The sequence below is a fragment of the Schistocerca cancellata genome, chromosome 5 (assembly GCF_023864275.1).
Source record: "Schistocerca cancellata isolate TAMUIC-IGC-003103 chromosome 5, iqSchCanc2.1, whole genome shotgun sequence".
NCBI lineage: Eukaryota > Metazoa > Arthropoda > Insecta > Orthoptera > Acrididae > Schistocerca > Schistocerca cancellata.
This window is the reverse complement of record NC_064630.1, coordinates 353,125,751-353,150,405: the sequence shown is the minus strand read 5'-3', so window position 1 is coordinate 353,150,405 and position 24,655 is coordinate 353,125,751. Positions and strand designations below refer to the sequence as shown.

The window sequence follows — 24,655 nt, the reverse complement described above, 5'->3', positions numbered from 1 at the left end:
CAGGAACATTTTTCCCATAACTCAAATGTTGTCAGGGCGACTAACGACCGTATACATTGTACTTCAGATGCAGAAGCCCTCGAAAAGGATGGAACAACCCGTCGACAGTGAGGCCATTAAGGACAGAGCTGATACTATGATTACGAAAGGGTGGGTAAACAAATCGGCCGTGACCTTTTCAAAGGAACCATCTCGGCATTCGACCTGAGAGATTTAGGGAAATCAGGGGAAACCTAAATCTGGATGGCCGGAGGCGGTTTCAACTGTCGTCCTCCCGAATGTGAATCTAGTGTGCTAACCACGGTAGCAGCCCTCGATTCCTCGCAACTGCCAACCACTCCGGAGCTAATATTTGAGGGCGATATATTAGCCCAAACAGTGTACGTAACAGACATACTCATTTCAGACCTGTAAGAACATAGTATATCGCTCACTGTGTTACGTTTATGAGTACCACAGAAAAAGGACTCTCAAGCAACAAGACACATGGAAAATTGGACTGTCCTTAGCAACTTTACGAAGGTCGCTAATAAACTCCGTATCTTTCCGTATAAATAAAGTGAATATCGGAATGCGGCCTCGCGCCATATTAGTCTATACAATCCGCATATCGCATATGTGCATATATGTTAAACACAATGTTGCAGATTCATTGAAAACAAATTCATGACAAGGGACTTATCTAATTTAGTTGCATTTTTGAGGTCGACGTTTAGGTTTATTTATAATGGTCCAAGGACCTACATAGGAACGTGAATTATCTGAAAAAAAGTCACGTTTTCCTTATCTTTACATACTACGAGGGGCGTTCGGTAAGTAAAGTAACCTTTTTTTCTCGACAAATTTCGGTTGAAAAAATGCGGAATTTGTTGTGGGTCATCGTAGAACATTCCCGCTTCAACCCCTACACTTTCAAGAAGTTCCGATAGGGGGGCGGCGCTATACGTGACATTCAAAGTGGCGTCTGTTACGGAGGTGTGTTCCATGCGGAGAGTCATCATTGAGTTTCTTTTGGCGGAAAACCAGAGCAACTCAGATTTTCATAGACGCTTGTAAAATGTCTATGCAGCCCTGGCAGTGAACAAAAGCACGGTGAGCCGTTGGACGAGGCGCCTGTCATCATCGCAACAACGTTGCGCTAATCTGTCCGATCTCTCGCGTGCCAACCGACCGCAATGTCGGGACGTCCGGACACTCTCATTCTAGATTATCGACGGGTCACAATCAAAGACCTCGCTGCAAAGCTGGACGTCTCTGCTGGTAGTGCTGACACACTCGTTGATCAGTTGGGGAACTCAAAAGATGTGTGCCCGCTGGCTTCCTTGCCGCCCGACAGAAGACCATACAGGGTAACGAAGAACCAACTGTGCGGAACTGCTTGCGCGTTACCAGGATGATGGGGAGATTATTGTTGAAGCAAGACGTTGGCTCCGAAGTCGACCAGTAGAGTGGTATCATGCCGGCATACAGTTCTTTCAAGTAAGATGACGTAAGGCCGTCGCACTCAACGAAGATTATGTTGAAAAATAGGGTTTTGTAGCCAAAAGAGTGGCTCAATAAAAACCAACTTGCTTTCAGAAAAAAGAATGGCCCTCGTACTAAACTAAAGTCCCTCGCCAAGTTTTTCTGTTGTATGTGAAGGCTAAGCTCTGACACGACTTTCACTAACATATAGACTGATTCACGAGGAAGCTTTCTGTTTATAATGTAGAACTGTTACGGCAGACACGTTGTCCGGGCGTAGATACTTGGTGATTCCCTTACAAACACACGCAGACAAAAGTGCAAGGTAGGTACTACCTTGCGCTTGTATGTGATGGAAACACTTAACATTTATGATGTCATCTCATTTGGACGCCTATGTGGACAATTTTGTAAGGCCTGCATGTTATAGGCAACTATTAATATCACCATTGTTTGCCTTGATGTTGTAACCTGTATGTGTCTTAAGATCCGATGATGGGGGTTTAGTTTCGCTGAAACCGGTAATCATGTAATAAAAAGGATTCCTGCGATCTTGGCTACCAGTTTATTGTTTTACAAGCCTCTAGACCGCTCCCTCATGGGCACAATGTGCTGCCTGGGAAATTTTAAACATTTACTGTATAGCTGTATCAATATTTATACCCTGGTGGCAATTATTATATAACTGATTAGCCAAAATGTTAATTAGAATGTTAAGGCACAGATTCCAGAAACAATTGATCTCCAACACTCACGGCCATACAACTCTGTCTATACATTGATTGACCTTAAAAAGAAAGGAACTACCTTTTCGACTTGTCTGGCAGCTTCAAAAACGTTTAAACCAAAACACCTTGACATACTCACGCTTTTTTGCTTGTTACTATCAGTACCCATGTCACCTAATGTAATGAATCGTGTCAGGCAAAGTTACATGATACCTGATGACATGTCGAATAGCATGACACGTACCATCATGTCATCCAACATGGCTAATGACACTTCCAGATTTTGGGTATAGAATCAGGGACTTAGGATTATAAATTTCAAGATGCAGGTCTGACAACACGTAACCGCTATGAGAACTAGCTCGGCTGGGAAAGTAGTGTTAACTCTTAGAAAAGCGCGAATATGTCAGTATGTTCGATTTATATGTCTCTGGGGCTGACAGATACGTCGAAACACTAGTTCTCTTCTTTTACAACCCTGTCTCTTCCCAGGACATACTCGACCTTTCTTGTGCCATGATAGGAGCATTTTTCATTCTGGTACCCAACTTTCACTCTGCCATAATTTTGACATTAGTCTGCCATAACTGGGCAACCGATAGTAGATTTTTGTTGGCTTGGGTGATGACTGATCTGGTATAGATGTTTTTGTTGTCTTTCGAACCATGCTGCATATATTGTGGCAACTGACAAAGCTTTGGCAAAACTACAATACGACCATTAATTACATGTATTTCTCTACCTTTCTACGCTGTTTAAACCGATTCAAAACGTCTGAAACATAGAAGCCGTTCGCGAAAAAAAAAACTCAAAGAAACGTATTTATTTCACTTAAAATCCGAATGAAGCTAGATTTTTGAAAGCTTGTTCTTAATTTTATCGTAAGAATGCGGTTTTTGTATTTGATTCAATTTATGCACAGTTTGAGAGGCACTCACATGCCTTGCTCATGCTGTGGCATCAAGCAGTTAGGCCTGCAAGACGAGTGGTCTGCCAAGCGAGTGGATTTTTTCTTATTTCTCAAGTAACATTAATGACTGATTATGAGCTCTAGTGCCCACAATTAGGCTACAAATTATTCTCCCGTTTGAATACTACGCAACGAAAACGGATAACGCACATCTGACTATAGGAATTTACACAACTCTGATTGTTCACTACGCTCTGGCAATACCACATTTTCTTTCTTATTCAACGGCTTTGATCAACACGTGGCCGTCGCACTGAATATGAATGGCGCACACATTATAAATTCTGTATATCATGACTGCATACTATTCGAAGAACAAGGCCACCAGTCTTTTTCTTTTCACTGTCTTTTTTATTGCGATAAATTCTATTATGATTCAAAGATAACCTAAACACACCATTACATTTTATACAACAATTACACATGAGAAACTCCGCCCAGTTGGCATAGCTTTACATTGGTGATTCTCTATCTTATGGTCTCGTAATTATCTAACGCTACAGTGCACTTTCTGGATAGGATGGTGGATCATTTGCTATATCTCACACTTCGACTCTCACACCCATCATCACGAAAATTTACTCCAGACCGAGCGGTACAAAAAGGAACATGCATAACCCACTGCCTCTGAACCTATCTTGCTAATCGCCCATGCAAATCACACATACTTAAATTACATGAAATACATCACACTGGCAACATAGAATACATCACAAAGAATAGTCAAAACGTTAGAATCGCTTCACTTTCAGCTTTCCCACTTCAATTAGTATTCATCCTAGTTTCACACGATACTGCCCCACTTCGTAACTTTTCTTTCCTAATACGAACTCTGGAGAATATATGCACGTCTTCCTGTGGAATGCAAGCCAAGTGGCGTTGCTGGATAGACAGCTGACTCACCTTGCTTCTCTCTCAGAGTATTAGAGTTTGAATCACACGTCACACGGAAACATAACACGCAAAGTAATATCAAGATCATATTCGTCACACACGCGAGCCCTCAACTGACACCTTGGACGAGTACTTCTCTTTATCCTTTGTCTCATACACAGATTGAGACTCACACAGTACTCACCACGTGGAAGTGCTCGTCTCTAATTTCAAGTCCTGCACACGCCATTTCTTATACATCTCCAACTTATAGTACATACGCCAGTAATTCAGCTTAACTTTAGCACTCGGAAGTTTTTCAACTTAGTACTAGCACTCGCAAGTATTTCAACTTATTGCTACACGTGGTTTCATTGTGACCGTTGGTCACTTCCGAAGATTACTACGATCCCCTTAATATTACCTGCCTGTCATTTAATTCTCCCCCGAAAAGTTCCTGAAATAGAGAAATAATTATTCCAAACTACTCTTAAGTATTTCACATGCATACCATTCTCTCCACTCTTTTGTCTTTACGGAGTACACCTTAGACAGATCTTACCAACACAAGATCCAGAGCCAGAGTGCTGAAACATGGCCGTTCTTCAGGTCATCTCGCACCTCCGCCGAGGTGGGGGACCACCATGCTACCGTATTGGTCAGCCACATTTCAGGTGGTCAAAGCTCAGGTAAATTTCATCGCTTTGGTTCCACCAAAGGTAGCCAAAGGACCGTCTCAAAGATGATCATATATTGCACATTCACTATCTGCGGTTAGCAGACGACCACACATTCATTCATTTCGCAGATCTCACCGAATTGGATGTATGGATTTATTTTGTGGGAGTGCACATGTGATCAATTAAATAAATAAATTGTCCTTCTTTCCTACACTGGTATCCGGCTTCGGTGTATTAAGTAAAATTGAGTTATTATTACAAAAAAATATTGTTCTGACAAGAATAACGGAGAATGTTGCACCTATTTTCAATGTCGGGCGGTACTGTACTCTTTGAAGTTCACATAAGAACGAATTTTAGGTGTTACATTTAGCTCTAATTTAAACCATCGCATCTTGACAACGAATAAAGATTATTAGATAAAAAAAATTCATTTTGACTTTATTCCTTTATCTACCTTCGTGCAAAGTTTGAACCGATTTAGTATAAAGTACGGAAGTATTCTTTTTAAAGTGTAGAAGTGGCGCGCTTCAAAAACTTCCCAGAAAAACGTGTTTTTTTAATGTTTCTGCACGTGAAATCCGAACTGTGCATATGCAAATGGTGCCATTAGCTGAGCATTAATTTCAGTCCAATTAAAATCTTTAGCAAAAGCATTCATCGATGTGCACAATTTGCCTGGGCGCCAGCTCCCATTCATTGCTGCAGCCTTGCCTAATACACTGACGAGCCATAAATTATGACCATCGGTTTAATAGATTGCTTGTCCGTCTTTGGGACGAAGTACACCACTGATTCTGCGCATCAGGGATTCGACAGTTTATTGGTAGGTTTGTAGCGGTATGTGGCGTTAGATATCTACGCACAAGCCACGTAATTCGCGTAAATAACGGGCTGTTGATTAGCGTACGCGGTGATGGCGCCCAGTAGCGACCCAGATGGATTCCACTGAATTTACATCAGGCGAATCTGGTCGCCGAGACATCAACGTGAGTTCACTATAATGCTCCTCAAACAACTGTAGCACGGTTTGGCTTCGAGACACGGGCAATTATACTGCTGAAAGAGGACATCGCCGTTGGGGAAGACATCTAGCACGAAGATATGCAGGTGGTTTTCTGTTAGAGCGTGTCTTCGATTACTGCCATAGGTCCTTCGCCAGCGCAGAAGACTGTCTCCCATAACATAATAGTGCTCCCACCAGCCTGTGTCCGAGGCGCGCTGCACGTTTCGATCCGCCGTTCACCTGGATGACGGCGTTTGTGGAGAAGACCAGCGACCTAGGGTAGCAACAATGTGTTTCACCCGAAGAGCCGACAGATTTCCGTTGATCGACGATCAAATTCCGATGTTCCCGTGCCCACTGCAATCGTAATCGAAGATGTCGTTGGGTCAACATGTAGGGGTAATATGCTACGGAGCTCCATTTTCAACAATATGCGATGAACGGTGTGCTCAGAAACACTTGTGCATGTACCTGTATTGTGCTCGTTCAGCAGAGATCCTACTTCACAGAGCTGACAAGCCTCCGAACCCCGCGCTCTGTGAAGAGTCGTGGACGTCCTACCATTTAGCGCCTAGAGGTGGTTCTACTGTCCTTCTGCCTCTTTTCCTAGATGCTCACGACAGTAGCACGTGAGCATTCGACCAACTTCGCCGTTTTCGAGATACTCGTTTACAAGCTGTGCGTAATAATAATATTCCATTTGTCAGAGTCGCTTATCTCAATGGATTTCCCCATTTACAGCCCATATCTTCGCTAGGGTGATCCTCCATCATGTCTGCTCCACTTACATACCTGTTACTGCGTCAAATGCCCGCATCCAACGTCACGGTGGGCTGTGATCATAACGTTTTGACTTATCAGTGTATACTGTGACATAGCTACAGTAAGACAAATGTTCGAATACCTATACAAATGGCCGCTGGTCCGGGCTACTCTATGTTTCTAGCTCAGATAGGAACAGAGCACCAAGATTCCGCCCCCCCCCCCCCCCCCGTAACCGCGATTCTGGGCGTGTCCTTTTTAGGCGTATTAGGTACAGTGGCTTTCCGCTGTAATGATTCAGATAAAAGTTACTACAATAAAGAAATCGGCATACCGCAGCTACACTGCTGCTGCCACGGCCCCAAGGTCCGCATCTAAAGTATCACAGTAATAAAATAATATATATTTTTAAAAATTCAGTTAAGAGGTACTCAAGTTCTAGACAAGTGTCGCAAGTAACGGATAACGATTGTGACGGCCAGCGGCTCGTTTCGGAACAGGAAGAAAGAAATTCCAGAACAAATAAATGTCGGTAAGACAAATCTTTTCACTTACGTATTGTAAACCTAAACAGGGCTGATATTAAAACGTAACGCAAGCCACTTCAAGCAATCAATGCAACAGACAGGCAACAGTAGTTAGTGGTTCTAATAACGGCCCAACCGCCCTTTATATAAGGAGGTAAGCAATCAGTCAGTACGCTATATCTATTAACACTGTGTAAGGGGAACAGTAGAGAATTTTAGTTTTTGGAAGCACCAGCTACACGAGGATCATAACAATGGTTATCCCAAGCAGAAAGGTATCAGAGACAGTTTTCAGTCAGGTAACCCCTTATTCGCAGTAACGGCCAATTGCCGATTTGAAGTTCTTTTGTAGGTACATCCAACGGTATATGAGGAAACTCTCTACGAAAGGCGTTGGGAATGGGCTTACTTAATGAAGTAGTAAATTAAAACATCCTGCCTCATGCGGCAGTTTTACTGCTTGAACAGTAACAACGTAGTAACCTGTACAGTTTTCTTGTTTCATCATTTTATTCATGGCGTCAGTGAGAAAAATTCTCGTAAAGGTTTGAAATTAAATGCGAAGTTTGCTGCAAGTCATCAAGTCCTCTCGTTCTCAAATATTGAATATTTGTGCGTCGTGAGCTACGATCCTTTTTTACCTCCTTCCCCACCCATTTGATAGGGAGGTTGTTCTTATTCCCACAGACAGTAAGTGACATGTGTGTATAAAGATTGACTGAAATGGATCGATTGGTGTAGGATAGTATGTGGAACGTACATACATACATATCCTACACATTTAAATTATGTACACACAGATGCTTTAACAGCTCATCTGAGCTGCATACCTGGAGGACTAAATTCTGTGTCTTTAGATTTCTAATCTCATGACTCCATACACAATGTTATTTTGTACAGCGAATTGTACCTGTTGCTTTTCTTGCTACATTCCAAAACATTTTAATGCAAATTCTACAAAACAATATTACCTCCAGTCCTTGTAAAATACTGCCAAATTTATGACTTTTGCTTTTTAAAATAGTGCGACAACAGCATTTTCTGTTTGAAGGCTGTATAGTTCAGAATCGGTTGCCAATCACGTAAAATAACCTTGCGAATTGAGGAATTCATCCCACCGACGCACCAGGTTGAAGATATCTGTTTGATAAAACACCGTGTCTTGCTGGGTAAAGAACTCCTTAACTGTTCGTTACACATCCTTGTGCGGCAGGAATCGTCGATCTTTCAAGAGCTGTTTTAGGAGACCGAAGGCAGCCGCATGGGGGAGATCAGACCTATAGGACGAGTGTTCAAGTGTCCCCCACTCAAATTGGTGTACCTTCTGCGTTACAACATTTGCACTGTGAGCACGTGCGAAACAGTAGCACCCTTTGTCGCAGTTTTCCACAACGGTGGTTTTCAACATACATGCTGCCCCATGCACGATCTTCTTTCTCCGATGCATGTCTACCGTTGCTGGTCCTTCGGCAACTAATAAAAGAATGACAGCATGTTCGTCCTGTTTGGACGCATTTGGTGACAACATTGCCATATTCCACGTTGTGGCATTTACCGCACACACACTGGAAAGATGCGAATGCCACACTATCCCTTGCCTGCTTGTCAGTGCTTACATACCTGCATGGGAGTTGCGCTAATTGCTTATACGCTGCAGCAACGCCCTCAAACGGAAACTTTTTGATTGCGCCTTATAAAAGCGTAACATGGACAGAAGGAATACCGGAAAAAATAATCAACGAGTTTCAAATATGGCGTTATGTAAAATCGCTGAAAATTACGTGAACTGATATAAAAATACAGATGTATGTTTGTGTGTGTGTGTGTGTGTGTGTGTGTGTGTGTGTGTGTGTGTGTAAGGTGAACTGCACTTGTAAATTTGTAAATTTAAAGTCTTCGGAAGAATTGCTATTGGCAAGATATTGTAGCGTAATAGGTAAACGCTGACTTAGTGGAATTACGTCTCTCATTGCAGTATTTTGTCCTTTCATCGTGGGAAATTTAACCGACGGGTGGGGGAGGGGGGGGGGGATGATACTCTAAATTGCCATTTTTTATGTGAATGAGTTGGTCAGATTTTGGATGTAACATGCCTCAATATCTAAATTTTATAGGTGACATAAAAAACATTGTATCTCAGAGGTTCATGCTTCATCCAATCAATATTTGTTACAAGAACATTGCTACGATACTTAAAACAACAAACGACTATACAGCATTTGCAAAAACCATAGTATTGTCTCCCTACAAACAGCCACGTAGTGCTACATTCGGTTAAACGAGAGGCTAGGAAGAATCATGGTTTATCACTTGTAGAAAGTAGTACGGAGCTGGGGTTACAGGTGCAATTTTGATATCGAATTGATATGCAAATTGATTAAATTGACTAATTAATCATCCCTGTCCCCACCCGCCCCTCCCCCGATCAAGCCAACCCCCACCCACAGATGACGTCACGTGTTTTCTCAGCCTGCACGTTGGCCCCTGACCCCTCCTACCCTCCCCGCCCTATCCCCTCCCCCAACCTACCTTATTGATGGAAATTTTGAATTTTGCCAGGAACTTCGACTTTCAGTGGGAATTTCTTTGTACCAGGGCTGTGCTGACATCCCACCCCACCCCCACCCGGAAATAGGCAGGAAATTAAAATTGGCGGTGAACTTTCCAGGACTCGAACCCTGGTACTCCTCGACGGAAACCCGAAGTGCACTCTCCTAACGCAACTAAACCACCAGAGGCGCTTGGAATTGATGGGAAATTAAAATTGGCGGTACCCGTTTTGGACTCTAACTCCAGTCCTGTTCGATGGAAAGCCCAAATGCAACCCCCAACATATGGAAACTGTCTATAGGAGCTTGGAATTGACGGCCAATTAAAAATGGCAATGTCATTTCTGGGACTTGAACCCTGATTCTACTGGATGGAAAGCCCAAGTGCACGCCACCCACACATGGAAACTGTCCAGATGCGGGAGAGGAAGGTTAGGTTAGTGCACTTTGTTTTGCTCAGGAAACTGAAGCAAAGATCGGTTCTAATTATGCAATTAATCCCAAATATCGGGCCTAACACAACTATATGATTAGCGCTACATAAGGACTGCATAAAATCGCAATACAACTCAAAAACTAATGATGCCATACATCTGGTGTTATCCTGCTGCGAAAAAATTTCGCAGTACCACTCGAAACTCTACCCTACACCTACAAACTGGGGGAAAAAAGGCAGGGGTGTATGGTCCTACTTTTATTCTTTTTGGCCGGAAATACGTTCATTCGACAAGATGCTGGTGTTGGACATAGAGGAGTTTAAAAAGTGTATTACCTATAACCATACAGTACCCACCACTGTTTGACATCAGAGTTCACTACAGACGCCTACTCAAAAACCATCCTGCAGCCCAGGTAATCGAAGCCAATACATGACGTCACAATTAATGGAGCAAAATGAGTCACAGTTCAAATTGGACTTCGAAAATGTCATGAAAAAACCAGCACATCACATGATCTTCAAGTACAGTGTTCCAGCAGCGGTATGAAGGAAATGATAGTAATAATGACGGTAATAATCGAATTATCCGGTAACTTTACACTTCCCAGTGGATTTTCTCGAACTAAGAAATTTGCTGAATTTGTGAAAATTTCAAAATGGCTTCACATCGAGCGTATGATGCCTAGAAGAGTCTTTACATCCTGCTGACATGAGAACAGCATAATCTCCGCTTCAGAAGCTTGCTTCTACTTAACCATTTAATAGACTCGCGTTTTTTCCACCTTTAATATTTTTTTTTGTCGGATCAAAAATTTTAAAAAAATCTCTCACACCGGCCTGATTTAGCTTCACTGATCAGGATAGTAAAAACATGCGTATGTTAAGGGAATTTTCATTCACAAAGCAGGCTTATCACATTCACACAATTCAATATTGTTCTATCCTGATTAAATTGAGCTTAACTTAAATTCCATAAGGCAGTGAAGCAATTTCGAAGTCTCGGTGCGACGAAAATTGTCAGTCGATCTCCTGGAAACATTTGTAATAATTATTAACTTTCGGTGATCACATGGGGAAGACCGGAGATCTGCTGGTAAGACCGTGTTAGCCTATTTATTTGAAGTAACTGGATATCTTGAGCATACAAAACGGCAGGTTCGTCCAGTGTAAATCAGACGTTCCCCACTGATCCCGTGCAACACAGCGTAGTAAGCAGACACTGTCAATAATAATCAGTTAAATAATACGCGAACACACTTACTTTAGTTCATGTATTAAATTCCTTCTCATACAGAATCTCATCAAGATGGCGACTAGCTCAACAATACATACATATACATCCCCCTTCTTTTCCGACTAATCGGCAAGAATTCCTTCATTCTTTTCCCTAAGAGAAAACATAGATAGCAGAGAAGCTATTCCATGGAGTAAATGGACGCTCCAAGGAATAATTGGGCTTGAAACTACTTTGCATTGATAATCGGTAAGATAAGAAGAGATATTTCAAGATATGTACTGAGTTATATAATTTATAAAATTTCTGAAAATATCGCGGAGAGACCGCTGCAAGAGACATTACACACCGTGACTAATTTTGTAAGCTAAGCACATCATCTGTTACAGCACACTCCTGGGGCTGGGAAATGTGGCCACAATGGTCTGGCGGAACGAACTATCACAGGTGCAATGCGTGGGTTCAGGCATTTACTTTTAAGAGGCACAAACAGATTTACTTTACCCCTGGTAACATAAAGAGAAAGACGTTATAATCCAGAATCCGCATTAAACATCACATTCCTTCATTACTAACTGGGCAGAGCCGGTTTACGTTGGGAAATGACATAGCGGAAGTCATGGTAAACAGAAATATAGTCGCCAGTAAACTTACTTACATTAGAAAACTTTTTTATTTGATGAACCGATAGCCATTTAAAGGAACAGGGCTCTTACTTTACTTGTACTTGATTGAACTAGAGACGTTGAAAAATTTAGTGCTGGACTGTGATTAGCGTTCGAATGAGGATCCGCCGAGCGTTATACCGGGAGCGATGTTGGGATGCGGATCCACAACATACCACATCTGGAATAAGATTTGAAGGTGGATCCGCTGCGCGTTATATCCTGAGCGATATTGGGATGCGGATCCCCAATATACCATATCCGGAATAGGATTTGAAGGTGGATCCGCCATGTGTTATATCCGGAGTGATGCTGGGATACGGATCCACAACATGTCACATCCACTCCAAGGTGGACCAATCATGTGTTATGTACGGAGATGTGTTCTATGTTCGAAGTTGGACACACCAACGGGAAGATCACGTCACTTGAACGCTAACTCGGGTCTACTGTGGGAACTGCGAGCCTTCTGCCCCACATGCACAGACAGAGACATACATAAAACAGAGAAAACGTGCTGCAGCTGTAGGATATGCTGCTGGAGGTGCCTGGTTGGTTTCAAGTACAGTGCTATACTATGCCGCCCGACCAGAAAAATAGTGCATTTGCGCTAGGTGTTGGCCACTGTACTACATTTACAAGCAGTTTTAGAACACGGAACGAGTAGTGATATCGTGGTAGCAAGGACAGAAGTGACATAAAATCGATAAAACGACGGAAAACACGTATTCATTAGGGGAAAATACGCTGAAATGCGAGGAAATTGAGGGAGTACTTGCATGTCTTCTGATTGGTGCAGAACAACTCTTGTACATGGCAACGAGTATACGACAGCAAGAGAAATATGGAAAACGTTGAGATGGAAGCACCGTGAACCAGGGAAACAATCTTTTACTTTTCGGCAAGGCAACATTGTACTGTATGTCTATTGGGGTAACAGTGACATGTAACGAAAAATATGACAGTGTACAAAGCGTGTTACAGCAGAAAAAACGATGTATCGAACAAAAAAACAAGGACCCTCTCCTGCGACTGATAACAGGTGGGAGATGGTTCTCATACAGTACAGACGATGAAACTTCACACTTGTCTGTGCAAGCGACGTCGATCATTGGTCACCTGCTCCAATGGATAAATACCTGTATATTTAACAGGATCGCCACATATGCTCGATGCCGGCATGTAGACGGTATTCGTTTTCGATATATCGGAAAAGCGACATGCAGCAAAAATCTATCAGATGAAGTTAGCTGAGCTTTTATAGTTCGTGATTTTGCTCTGTTGGATGGTACAGAATAACGATGATAGAATGTTTGGGTGATAGACGTGAATGAACCCTGAGGGACATGATCTGCTTCGGCTGCAGTACTTGTATGATGTTGAGTCTTCCCAATTTTCCCAATAAGAAACAACACCATAACTGTTCGTACTGTCTTTTATACTACGTCATTTTGCAGGAGCAGGGTTCATTTGGCGCTGACCTTACACATCGTACATGGGTGGTGGAGTTAGGACAACGTTCCCATTTCCACTGAGTGACCAAACCACGGTCCTACAGCATTAACTCAGCTTACTCTGTTTCTACATGAGTTCCTCGATGCCGGCACATAGACAGTATTCGTTATCGATATGTCGGAAGAAAGATACGCGGTAAAAATCTATTAGATGAAGTTAGCGGAGCTTTTATAATTCGTAACTTTGCTCTGTTGGATGGTACATAATAACCATGATAGAATGTTTTGGTGATAGACGTGAATGAACCCTGAGGGACACGGATCTGCTTCGGACTGCAGTAACTGTGTGATGTTGAGTCTTCCTAATTTTCCCAATAAGAAACAACACCACAACTTTTTGTACTGTCTTTTATAATAGGTCGTGTTGCAAGAGCAGGCTTCGTTTGGCGCTAACCTTACACATCGTAAACGGGCGGCGGAGCTAGGACAACGTTCCCATTTCCACAGAGTGGTCAGAACACCGTCCTATGGCATTAACTCAGCTCACTCTGTTACAACACGGGCTGTAGAATGTGATAGATATTGCTCTCTCAGACTTCTGGGTAAAATTGATCTCACTACCAACTACGGTGTATATTAGAGTACATCATTACATATCAACGGTGTCTTTCTCATTCCGACCGTCCACTGGGTACGCTAACGATTACGCATAATTATTGATTGACACCACTCGGCTAAGGTGGAGGGAGCCTTCGAAAAACATCAGATATCTGCTACTTGTCCCTGTGGAACATGGGATTAAATTTAGACGACATCACCTCCATGTAGTTGTTTGGTAGCGTTCATCAATGCTGCACACTGGTCCTATTTCCATATGCTGCGATGCCCTCCACGTTTTTTGTTTTTTTTTTTTCACTAATAAGGTCACAGTACCTCTTTATTTGTACTACCCCATGCGTGTTGTGAACTTCTGGCGATGGTCAACATTGGAACAGTGATCATGTACATGACTACAAAATGAAGGAACAATGCTTTTCGAAATGGAACTCAGAGACATCTGCTACCCTGTCGATGGGGAAGATAAGGTTAACTGTACAGGTCATCACCTTCGAATAGCTGTTGCAAGCGTTCTTCAATACCGCAAACTCTTTCAGTTCCATACGTCTTCCACATTTTTGTCAATAAGAAACGTCGCCTATGTGTTTTATTTCTACCAGCCTGTGTTGTGGTAGCTATACAGTTTATGTCAGGCAATGTTCAGCCTTCTGTGAGAGCCGGAGGTTCGAAACGTGAGCCAGCCGTAGAGACCGAGCGGTTCTAGGCACTACGGTCGCAGGTTCGAATCCTGCCTCGGGTGTGGATGTGTGTGATGTCCTTAGGTTAGTTAGTTTTAAGTAGTTCTAAGTTCTAAGGAACTGATGATCTCAGATGTTAAGTCCCATAGTGCTCAGAGCCATTTGAACCATTTTGAACCATCTAAACGTGTTAATGTCTGTTTAGCAGCAGCTGACACGGATCTCTAAGTTATGGTAGAAAAAACAAAGTGTGTCATGGTGTACACTGATTGGGTGTGTTGCAACAGAAAAAACAATGTATTAAACTGCATATGAAGGAAAAATGCAGGTGTGATTGATAATCTGTTGGATACGGTCATCCTGCAGAACAGGTGATGAAACTTTATACTGGTCTGTGGAAGCGAGTTCGATCATGACCAAGATGCAGAGGGACTGTCTAAAATGCAGCGTTGAAGTTTTTACTCTATGGGATCCTTAGCAGATAGGTTCGAAAAAGGTGAGTCGTTTCGAGATATGAGAGTGGAAAGAATATGATTCACCAGTGGCTGTAATCATTAAGAGACATCTCTACGAGATACAACACAAATATGTAGTAGAATGGATAGACTTGATTCCAAATCTCAGACAGCATAACACTATCAACGACTCGAGTGTGCGCCTGTAAACACAAGACCATTTTTATGCATGGTGACGGTAACATAGTCGCTACTATCGTGTTTTTAATAGAGTAGTTCTTACGCGAAATGTAGGGTGTGGGCTGTAGAATCCCTCTGCGGTCCGCTTCAATTGTCGGTTCTCAATAGCGTTGCTTGAAAGGAACATTGTCTTCCCTCCACGGATTCCCATTTGACCTACCTGGTGAGTGTAATCCGACTACTGCAAAAAAAATAATAATAAATAAATAAATAAATAAATTACTCGCCATGCAAACTGACTCTCATGACTAATTTAATTACCTAGCCTATCAAATTGATATCAATGACGAGAAGCCTGGTGGGTGGACTGCACCCACTGTGACTAGGGCACCACGGAATGATTCTTGACAGGAGTTTCTATTTTTTTCGTTTCAACGATATCTTTTAACTAAATTTCAATCCCCACACAGGGCGAGACAGCCTCTCATGATTTGTTTCGTAAACGCTGGTATGATATAGCATCACATTGGTAGAAGGGGACCTATCATAGTGTACAATACTGCTATGTTCTCTTGAATTATAGCTTCTTGTTGTTAAACGTAAAATGAATGTGTTCTTTTTCCAACATGTGAGCCAATAGCATGAAAGATTGTTTGAAATGTTTGCAATCCACACGTGAATGTCGCTTTATTTACAGACACTGAAGGCAAGAGACGCTCTCAAGTCGTGTAATTTGTGCAACAAGCTGAAAGAAATTGCATAATATAGATTTTTTTCTTTGGAGTTTAAATTCTCGCTTTTTCTTTACTCCGATGACTGTTTGGAGATAACGAGGATATTCAGTGGTGATGGTAACTTTCGCAGCAAAATAGTCGACGTTTTTTGTCCTGTATTTACACACGGTGGACATGTCTTTGCTGATCGGTGGTGGTGCACTTTGTAGGACGTCACAAAATAATTAGAAGCGAATTGCATCCTGCAGTTAGACGTAAAAACTATACAGATTTTGCTCATAAAACTAAGTGAAAATGGACTTTCCCTATTTTAGAGGAAAGAGGACATTTATTATTGTCGCAATTGTGTTTTTCTTTTTTTAAACAGATTGCAGTACAAAGTTGTTGATGCAAAATAAAAGTGTTTCCCAAACCCAGAACGAGAGGCCTATTAGAGGCGTTGGTGGTCTCTAGTCTGTGTCAGGTCGCCGCCTCCTAATCATTAGGGGCGGCTCTGTCACTATACTTTAGACCAATAAGTTGTACTTAGGACAGCTGACCTTTTATCTCCTTTTGCTTAGTCGGCCATACTCGCTATTGTATTGGCGTAGGAGCGTCGCCTTATTAAGTGGCGGAAGGTGGAAAGCCGAATGCTGCGGACTATCTGGCAGGGTTATGCTGGTAAATTTCCCTTTTGTGCTAAGGGACGCCGCCTCAAGGCAGGCCGTCTGTCGCACAGTTGATCTGTGCTCGGTCAAAACATGTTTTTAACGTAGTTGAAGTTGCGTTCCGTTTTGGAAATCTTGACTCTTGAATTCCTTTGTTGTAACGTAGTTCACATCCATTTATTTACTGTGTTCATTTCAGTGAGACGCCTACGTGGTATCTCGCCTGCTCTCACAATTCATCGCGATTACTCGCGACGGTAACGTATTCTTATCATGTGACTCATATTCCATATCCAATGTCTAGTATGATAACTGCCAAGACTACAGAAAGAAAGCAGACATTTCAGTGACCGGACGGACAGCTCACAATGTTGCGAAAAAAAAAATGAAATTAAATGTTACGAGGGTGTATTGAACACGGCTCGCCTGCCTGACCGTCTAGCACCGTGAACACATTTTTTTCTTCATTCTTCATTTTTTTCGGTCTTGTTCGTTGCGTTTGGTATGGGCGGAGGTCATATATCATCCGTTCAAGTTGATCGTTGATTCCTTTACTCAGTTTTTTTATTGCAGAGGATAACCAGCCCTCTGACCAAACACGCTGAGCTACCGTGCTGACTAACCACGACGCCGCTGTTGTTAAAAGTTTCTCTCAATTTTGCACTTGGACCGTTCACTGTTCCTATTTTGCTTTTTTTCTCATGCTTTTTCATGCTTGACCTGGGTTCAGTTTTTGACGGGTTATCCACTAAGCCATCTTACCACTAAATCTGACAGGGGCGCGATGGGAAGTTTTCCTTGTGTGAATCATGAGGACCTAAAGCACATCACCATCGATTGTGAGATTGTAGCATTATTTCACGCTTTTGAAATCTGTTGATCTTATGATGAGTCAGGTTTATCTGTGCTGTAGGCCCACATTGCATATATGAAAATTCACGGAAATCTGCATCACTGATTTCTCCGATATTCACTTAAATGTGGAATCGACGGCGGTGTGATTTAGGCCCTTATGGATCTCAGCGCCTCGTTTGTATTCTAGTCAAGTGACAATGTTGATAGACATTACTACCTGACTTTAATCATTTCCACAAACGGTACTTTGTGTTTGGAGTTGGTTGTGTACTGTGTGAGAATCGGCTTTCGTGTGCATGTAAACATGAACTATTTTAAGTGCTAACAGAAAAGTAAAACTGTGAAGACGGGTCGTGGGTCGTACTTGTGTGGCTCAGTCGGTAGGGAACTTGCCTGCGGAAAGCAAAAGTCATGAGTTCGATTCTCGGTCCAGCACACAGCTTTATTCTTCTAGGAAGTTTCATATCAGCGCGCATCCCGCTGCAGAGTGCAAATCTCGTTCTGGGAACAGAAAAGTAAATTACCTGGAGAAGTTAGCCTCAAAGGAACTAGGACCTCCGAGAACTGATTCTTTAACTGAGAGAATGACGAAATCAAATCAGCGTGACTACAAGCAGACAAGGAAAGTGTGCAGTTAGCACAAGTTGCTGTGTGGCTGCATAATAATATTTGATTTTCAGCCCAGAAGTAAATTCGTGAACTTACACATCTCTTAGGAATCTTGTACATTTGCCCGAAAAAATTGAAAAGCAAGAAAACTCCCACTTCCATAAAAATGCGAAACGGGGAGTTGCGAAAGTTTACACATTATTTCGTTATTGCCCTAAAACGTACTTAATTACGTACAAAACGACAAAATGCCACAAAAACAATTCTTTGTTTTGTCAGAAGTTATGCATCTTATTATTGTTATGTTGTTGTTGTTATTATTTTTATTATAATTATTGGCAGTGGCTATAGTTGTACAAATTTGTTGATAAGCATAACTGTTGTACAGAAGATGCTATTAATTTCGAACTCTCAGATTTATCTGAAGCTAAAAATTTGTGAACACCCAGAATTTACACTCATGAGTCGCCACTGCCTATGGGGAACATTTCTTATCAAGCGTACAAGCTTTACGCTGGCGCAAATCATTTTTGGAAACCGAGGACACTTTGAAGATGAACCTCGCTCATGGAGACCTTCAGTTTCAAAAACCGACGAAAACATGAAACGTGTACATACTCTTGTGAGATTGTTCCTCCAGGACGAACTGTCACACGGCCGCTTCCCTCGCGGAATTTTTGACCTCCAAAGGCTTTCCTCTGTTCACCTGATGTGAATCCTCGTGAATTTTTTCTTTTCCTGAAATTAAAAAATGTCTTAAAAGGACGTCATTTTGGGTCTTTGGAGAACATTCAAAAGAATGTGATCGACATGTTAAAAGCCATACCAGTTGAAGCCTTTCAGCGCTGCTACCAAGACTAGGAACAACGACCCCGCCAGTGTACAGATGCCGAAGGGACCTACTTTGGAAGGAGCAACACTATTGTTTGAAAAAAAAATAAAAACATTGGTACACAAGAAATCAGTCTCATTACGTTTCTCACGCTCCTTGAGGTCTATTTGGTGTATACCACACAGCCCTCCTATGACTTTTCATTAAGAGAAAAATAGTTTGTTCCTTAGAGTAATGTGTGTATTTCTTACAATAGGGGTAGTGAAATGGGAAAATGGACTCCTATATAACGCACTTTTAGTCTCACTTCAAGTTCCTGTCGGGAATACCTTAAATGAGAGCTCATTATCTTATTTTGAAAAACAGACGGCTGATTTTCGTGCCAATTATAACAGAAATATCAATCTGCTGAGATAGTTAACACAATAGCAACTTTCATACTCCAGTAGTAAGAGCTCTCCATTTGGATTTTCTGAAGTTCATTTTCCACAAAGCATGGGTTACGAGATGCTTGTCCAAACATCGTAACAGCTTTGTGGATGTTTATGACAGTTCCATAACAGCAGCATCTTCTCAACGCCGTTTCAGCATACCGAAGATGATAAAAAACTTCTTAAGTGACCTGGACGTCAGGGCCTCTAGTTTTCACTAGTATTTCGAAATTTAATAACTCAAAAACTTTAACAGATATTAGAATGGTGCTTTAACCAAATAATTAGTATATCGTAACCTCTATGCGAAAAAATTTGAAAGCAGTGGGATACATAGTGGGGTGAATATTGATTTTTTCCTTGCGTACTGATTACATGCAATTTTTATTTTAGGTACACTGTACTTCCGTACTATAGAAAATAAAACGCCAAAACGAATATAATTCTTTTGATTACTATCTTATTGAAATATTAAACCAGGAATATTTACCAATTTATTGTTTTGTGTATTGTTAAAAAACGTTACTTAGAAGTCAGTTTTTTTCTCCTAATAATTTAAAAATATATGACATGCTCCAGCTTAAAACATTTAATACACAGTTGGATCATGTGATTCATTGTGAAGGCATGCACTACATTATTAATCATGCAATATTTTGTTTTTATAGTTTTAATATTGGATGAGATAATGACACCTAAGTATGCAAAAACGTTGATTCCGGGAAACAGAAACTAAACATCTGCATGTTATTTTCATCTCAGTGATGGCATGTCAAAACATTTCAGCTCCATAATCTAGCTGATTCTGAATTCCTTTTCTTTACTTGTTATTCTGGGGTCATTTCCTTGCATTCTGCATTCTTCAGTTTCACCGACACGTTGCCTGTGCACTCGAAGCAGCCCATATTTCATATCGTCCCAGTTTTAATGCCTAGTTTGCTCATGGTTTTTAATCTGCTTATTACTAAACGTACTATGGCGTCCATCAAACTAATCTGAAAAGCTGACATGCCAACACAAACAGTTTACAACGTGAAAGCACGCGAAAGACATATGTAAACTCAAGTAGTCTAATTGTGTAGACAGAAAGATCGATTGCAATGAATCGCTGCTCATAGTGCAGTCGATATGTTCTTCAAGAATGTTATACAAACGAGTTGCTATGGAAACAGCGGCGTCAAAACTAAATTGAGAGATATTGTAAGCAAGGTTTTGTGTTAGACAATAGTGCGACAGCTAGGCATCCACGAGCCGCATTTGCTTTAGAAAGGCATTTAAACACGCAAATGATGAGGAACTATACATAAAACATATATTTTTAAAACGGGAAGAATCACAGAATTTTATTACGTTAAAAATGTCATTCTTTGGGCCCTCATGACATCTAAGTCCCATAAGTTCGAGTACAGTTTAAGCCGACTGTCAAATTCATTATCTTGTCAACAGAATAGATACAGATGATAAATTTGATTTCAGTGACATAATCAATTTATGTACCATGCTACAATGATAATCTAATTTGTTGTGTGCAACATTTTCATCTATGTAGCTCATTTAAGAAATATTTTTCACTATCGCTTCATCTATAATAACTTGGCTTAGAAATTACAAACTTTCCGTAATAAACTTGCCTTACAAGTTACAAAATTTCCTAAGCATATACAGAAAAAGATTTCAGCTAGGGTTTTTTTCTGGTGCCATGGGGGAGGGGGTGGCAACTTTTGCAGTTCAGGCAGGGGCGAGGGATCACCTCGGTACGTCTCTGACCGTGGAACGCTTCATGGTTGTAGCCAACTAACATATACTGTTGCTAGACGTGAATCCAGTCCATCCGTGTACTCAATACACACTGATCAGCCAGGACATTTGACCACCTACCTAACAGTCGGTACGTTCATCTTTGGCACGGATATTAGCAACAACGCGTCCTGCCATGGAAGCAATGAGCCCGTGGTAGGTCGCTGGAGGGAGATGGCACATCTGCACGTACAGTCACCAATTCCCGTAGCTTCCGGGGATTGGGACGATACGCTCTGACGCCACGTCCAATCACACTCCAAATGTATTCGATCGGGTTCAGATCTGGCAGGTTCGTGGGGGGAGGGGGGCAGGGGCGCAGCAGCACATCAGTTGGAACTCGCCACTGTGTTCCTCGAATGTTCCATCACACTCCTGGCCTTGTGACATGGCGCATTATCCTGTTGAAAATGCAGCCGCTGTCGGGAAACATGATTGACATGAAGGGGTATACAGGTCTGAAACCAGAATACGATACTCCTTGGCCATCATGGTGCCGTGCACCAGCTCCACTGGTACCATGGATGCCCACTTGAATATTCCCAAGAGCATATTGGGATCTGCCGCCAGCTTGTCTCTGTCCCTCAGTATAGATGTCAAGGTGCTGTTCCGCTGGAAGACGATGTATTCGCACCCTCCCATCAGCATCATCGGTAGTCATTAGACCATGCAACGCTCTGCCACTGCGCCAACGTCCAGTGCCGATGGTCTACATCTACATCTACATTTATACTCCGCAAGCCACCCAACGGTGTACGGCGGAGGGCACATTACGTGCCACTGTCATTACCTCCCTTTCCTGTTCCAGTCGCGCGTGGTTCGCGGGAAGAACGACTGCCGGAAAGCCTCCGTGCGCGCTCGAATCTCTTTAATTTTACATTCGTGATCTCCTCTGGAGATATAAGTAGGGGGAATCAATATATTCGATACCTCATCCAGAAACGCACCCTCTCGAAATCTTGACAGCAAGCTGCACCGCGATGCAGAGCGCCTCTCTTGCAGAGTCCGCCACTCGAGCCCGCTAAACATCTCCGTAACGCTATCACGCTTACCAAATAACCCTGTGACGAAACGCGCGTCCACTTGGTCATGTGCCCATTTCAGTCGTAGTTGCCAATATCGTTGTATTAACATTGACACATGCACGGGTCGTCGGCTGCGAGAGCCCATCCTTGAGAGTAGTCGGTGCACTTTGCGTTCTGGCATACTTGTACTCCGCCCAGCATTACAGTCTGATTTTAGTTCCGCCACAGTTCGCCGCCTGTCCTGTTTTACCAGACTGTGCAGCCTACGATGTCCGGCTTCTGTAATGAGAGGTGGCCGCCCAACCCCGCGATGTCCAGACGTGTTGAGGACACGCACCACAGCGCTCTTCGAACACCCGGGAAGTCGTGCACTTTCCAAAATACTCGTGGCGAGCATGGAGGCCATCACAATCTGCCATCGGTCAAACCCAGACAGATCGCGCCCCCTTCCCATTCTACACACGGACAACATGCTCACTGATAATACACGCACAGTGCGTGTGTCCAACTAGCATTTATTCCTCGCCAGGTGGCGCTGCTATCACCTGGACGGGTTTATATGGACAGTAGGTCGGTGGGCCTAATGTTCTAGGTGATCAGTGTAGAATGTCAAGTGGACCCAGTCAGGTGCAGTGATCTTTTCTCTGCCGATCGGTTTGAACTAATTTGCAGTTACACATGGAGTTACTTGTGTATCAGCCATTTTCTCATCGATGTGGCGACATTAAGTGAGAACTGCGCTGTGATTTTCTTCTGTGCAGCAGTTTTCAGACAGAGGACGTAGTTTTTCAGTCATTATTTCACCATCTTCCGTCTCGGTGCCATCGTCATGACAGGCTGAAGTTAGATTAATTTTTTAGGATTTTTCGACAATTCTTCAGGTAAAGAGTTGCTTTCGAATTCATTGAATGTATCTCACATGGCTGGGCTTACGCATGTTTTTGCTTAATTCAGTTTTCTTCTGACAGACTGATTTACGATATGTTTCGTTTTTCAACCCAACTAGAAGTCGAACTCCAGCTGCCTGAAAGTGGTGGTCAAAGATTCACTTACTTTGTTTCTTCTCTAAATACAACGGGGTTCCCACAATGAGTCGCTACCACACAAAAGAAAATAATTCCTTATCTTGCATCCACCTCAAGGGCGCCGATACGATGGTTTGTAGGAATGGGGTGGGATGGAGGGGAGGGCTAGATGTAGGGATGTGGAGTATTTTTAAAGTTCTGGAAGACGAATGCCGACTTATAAGTAGCCATAAAAAAAGTTCCAGTTCCGACCCTGTTTGAAATCTCTGTAGTATCGACTTTTAAATCATGTTGTTGAAAGAAAAGCACCTGACTACACCATGTTTTTTTTTCATTTCCCTGTGAGCTACTGGGGAGTGGTGGGAAGGGGGGGGGGGGCTGCCCATCCCCCTTGCCCCGGTCTGTGGGCGCCCTTGACCCACATGAGCCTATTACGTCGAATGTTCCAGATTTCTGAAGAAAAACAAAGTGCACTGTTTCAAAACGGATGCAGACTGTTGACGGTTCTGTTGATCATTTCCAAACCTTAGTGTGATCCATACTTTGACACGGCGATCAGAAAATTGAATCTGCTTTATTTCTCTTATGCTTTGTTGTGAAGAACAACGCCACGCGATGCAGAACAAAACCGATAAATTAGGTACTGTATAAGCCACATCATTAAGTACGTGTAATTCGTAAAATCGGTTGCTGCAAACACTGTAGACGCATATTGAGCAACGTAAACACTGTCTGCTCAGAAATGGCGCCATTGATGATAAAGATTACAAACGAACTAAACACGTAGCTAACCATTAAATGTGCAGAGGCACCTACGTCTCAGTTTAAACTGAGGTCATGGGATAGCGTTATACACATATATAGATGGCAGTATTATTGCATAAACAAAGTACAAAAGGGCAGTGCATTGGAGGAGCTGTCATTTGGACTCAAGTGAAAAGGTTTCCGACGTGATTATGACCTCACGACGGGAATTAGCATACTTTGAACGCGGAATGGTAGTGGGAGCTACACGCACGGGACATTCCATTTCGGAAATCGTTAGGGAATTCAATATTTCGAGATCCACAGTGTCAAGAGTGTGCCGAGAACACCAAATTACAGACGCAGGGTTGCCACAAGTTCCCCCAAGTGAAATTCCGTGTTTTTTCACTGGTTTCCAGACAAGTTTTAGCATTTTTCCCTGACAAATTTTGAGATCTCAAGATTAATTAAAGACATAAGTTGACAAAAAAATGTAAGGACTTCCTTATTTCTAAACGTGTGAGCAAAAATCTTAAGTACAAACATCAACATCTTTTGTAATGAACTGTCTTTAGATGAAGGAAGCAAGCCAAATGGTATATATGTTTCATTAAGACCACTGATGTTTTATTTCAATAAAGCAAAACACATTTGGGGACAAAAATACGCATTTCA

At 42.3% G+C, this 24,655-nt stretch overlaps 1 protein-coding gene across 1 annotated transcript in view; it reads left to right on the top strand.

Annotated features, from left to right (window-relative positions):
* Window positions 1–24,655, top strand: part of LOC126187498 (G-protein coupled receptor 52-like) — a 76,426-nt gene that overhangs the window by 29,668 nt on the left and 22,103 nt on the right. The gene's annotated exons all lie outside the window — the stretch shown is intronic.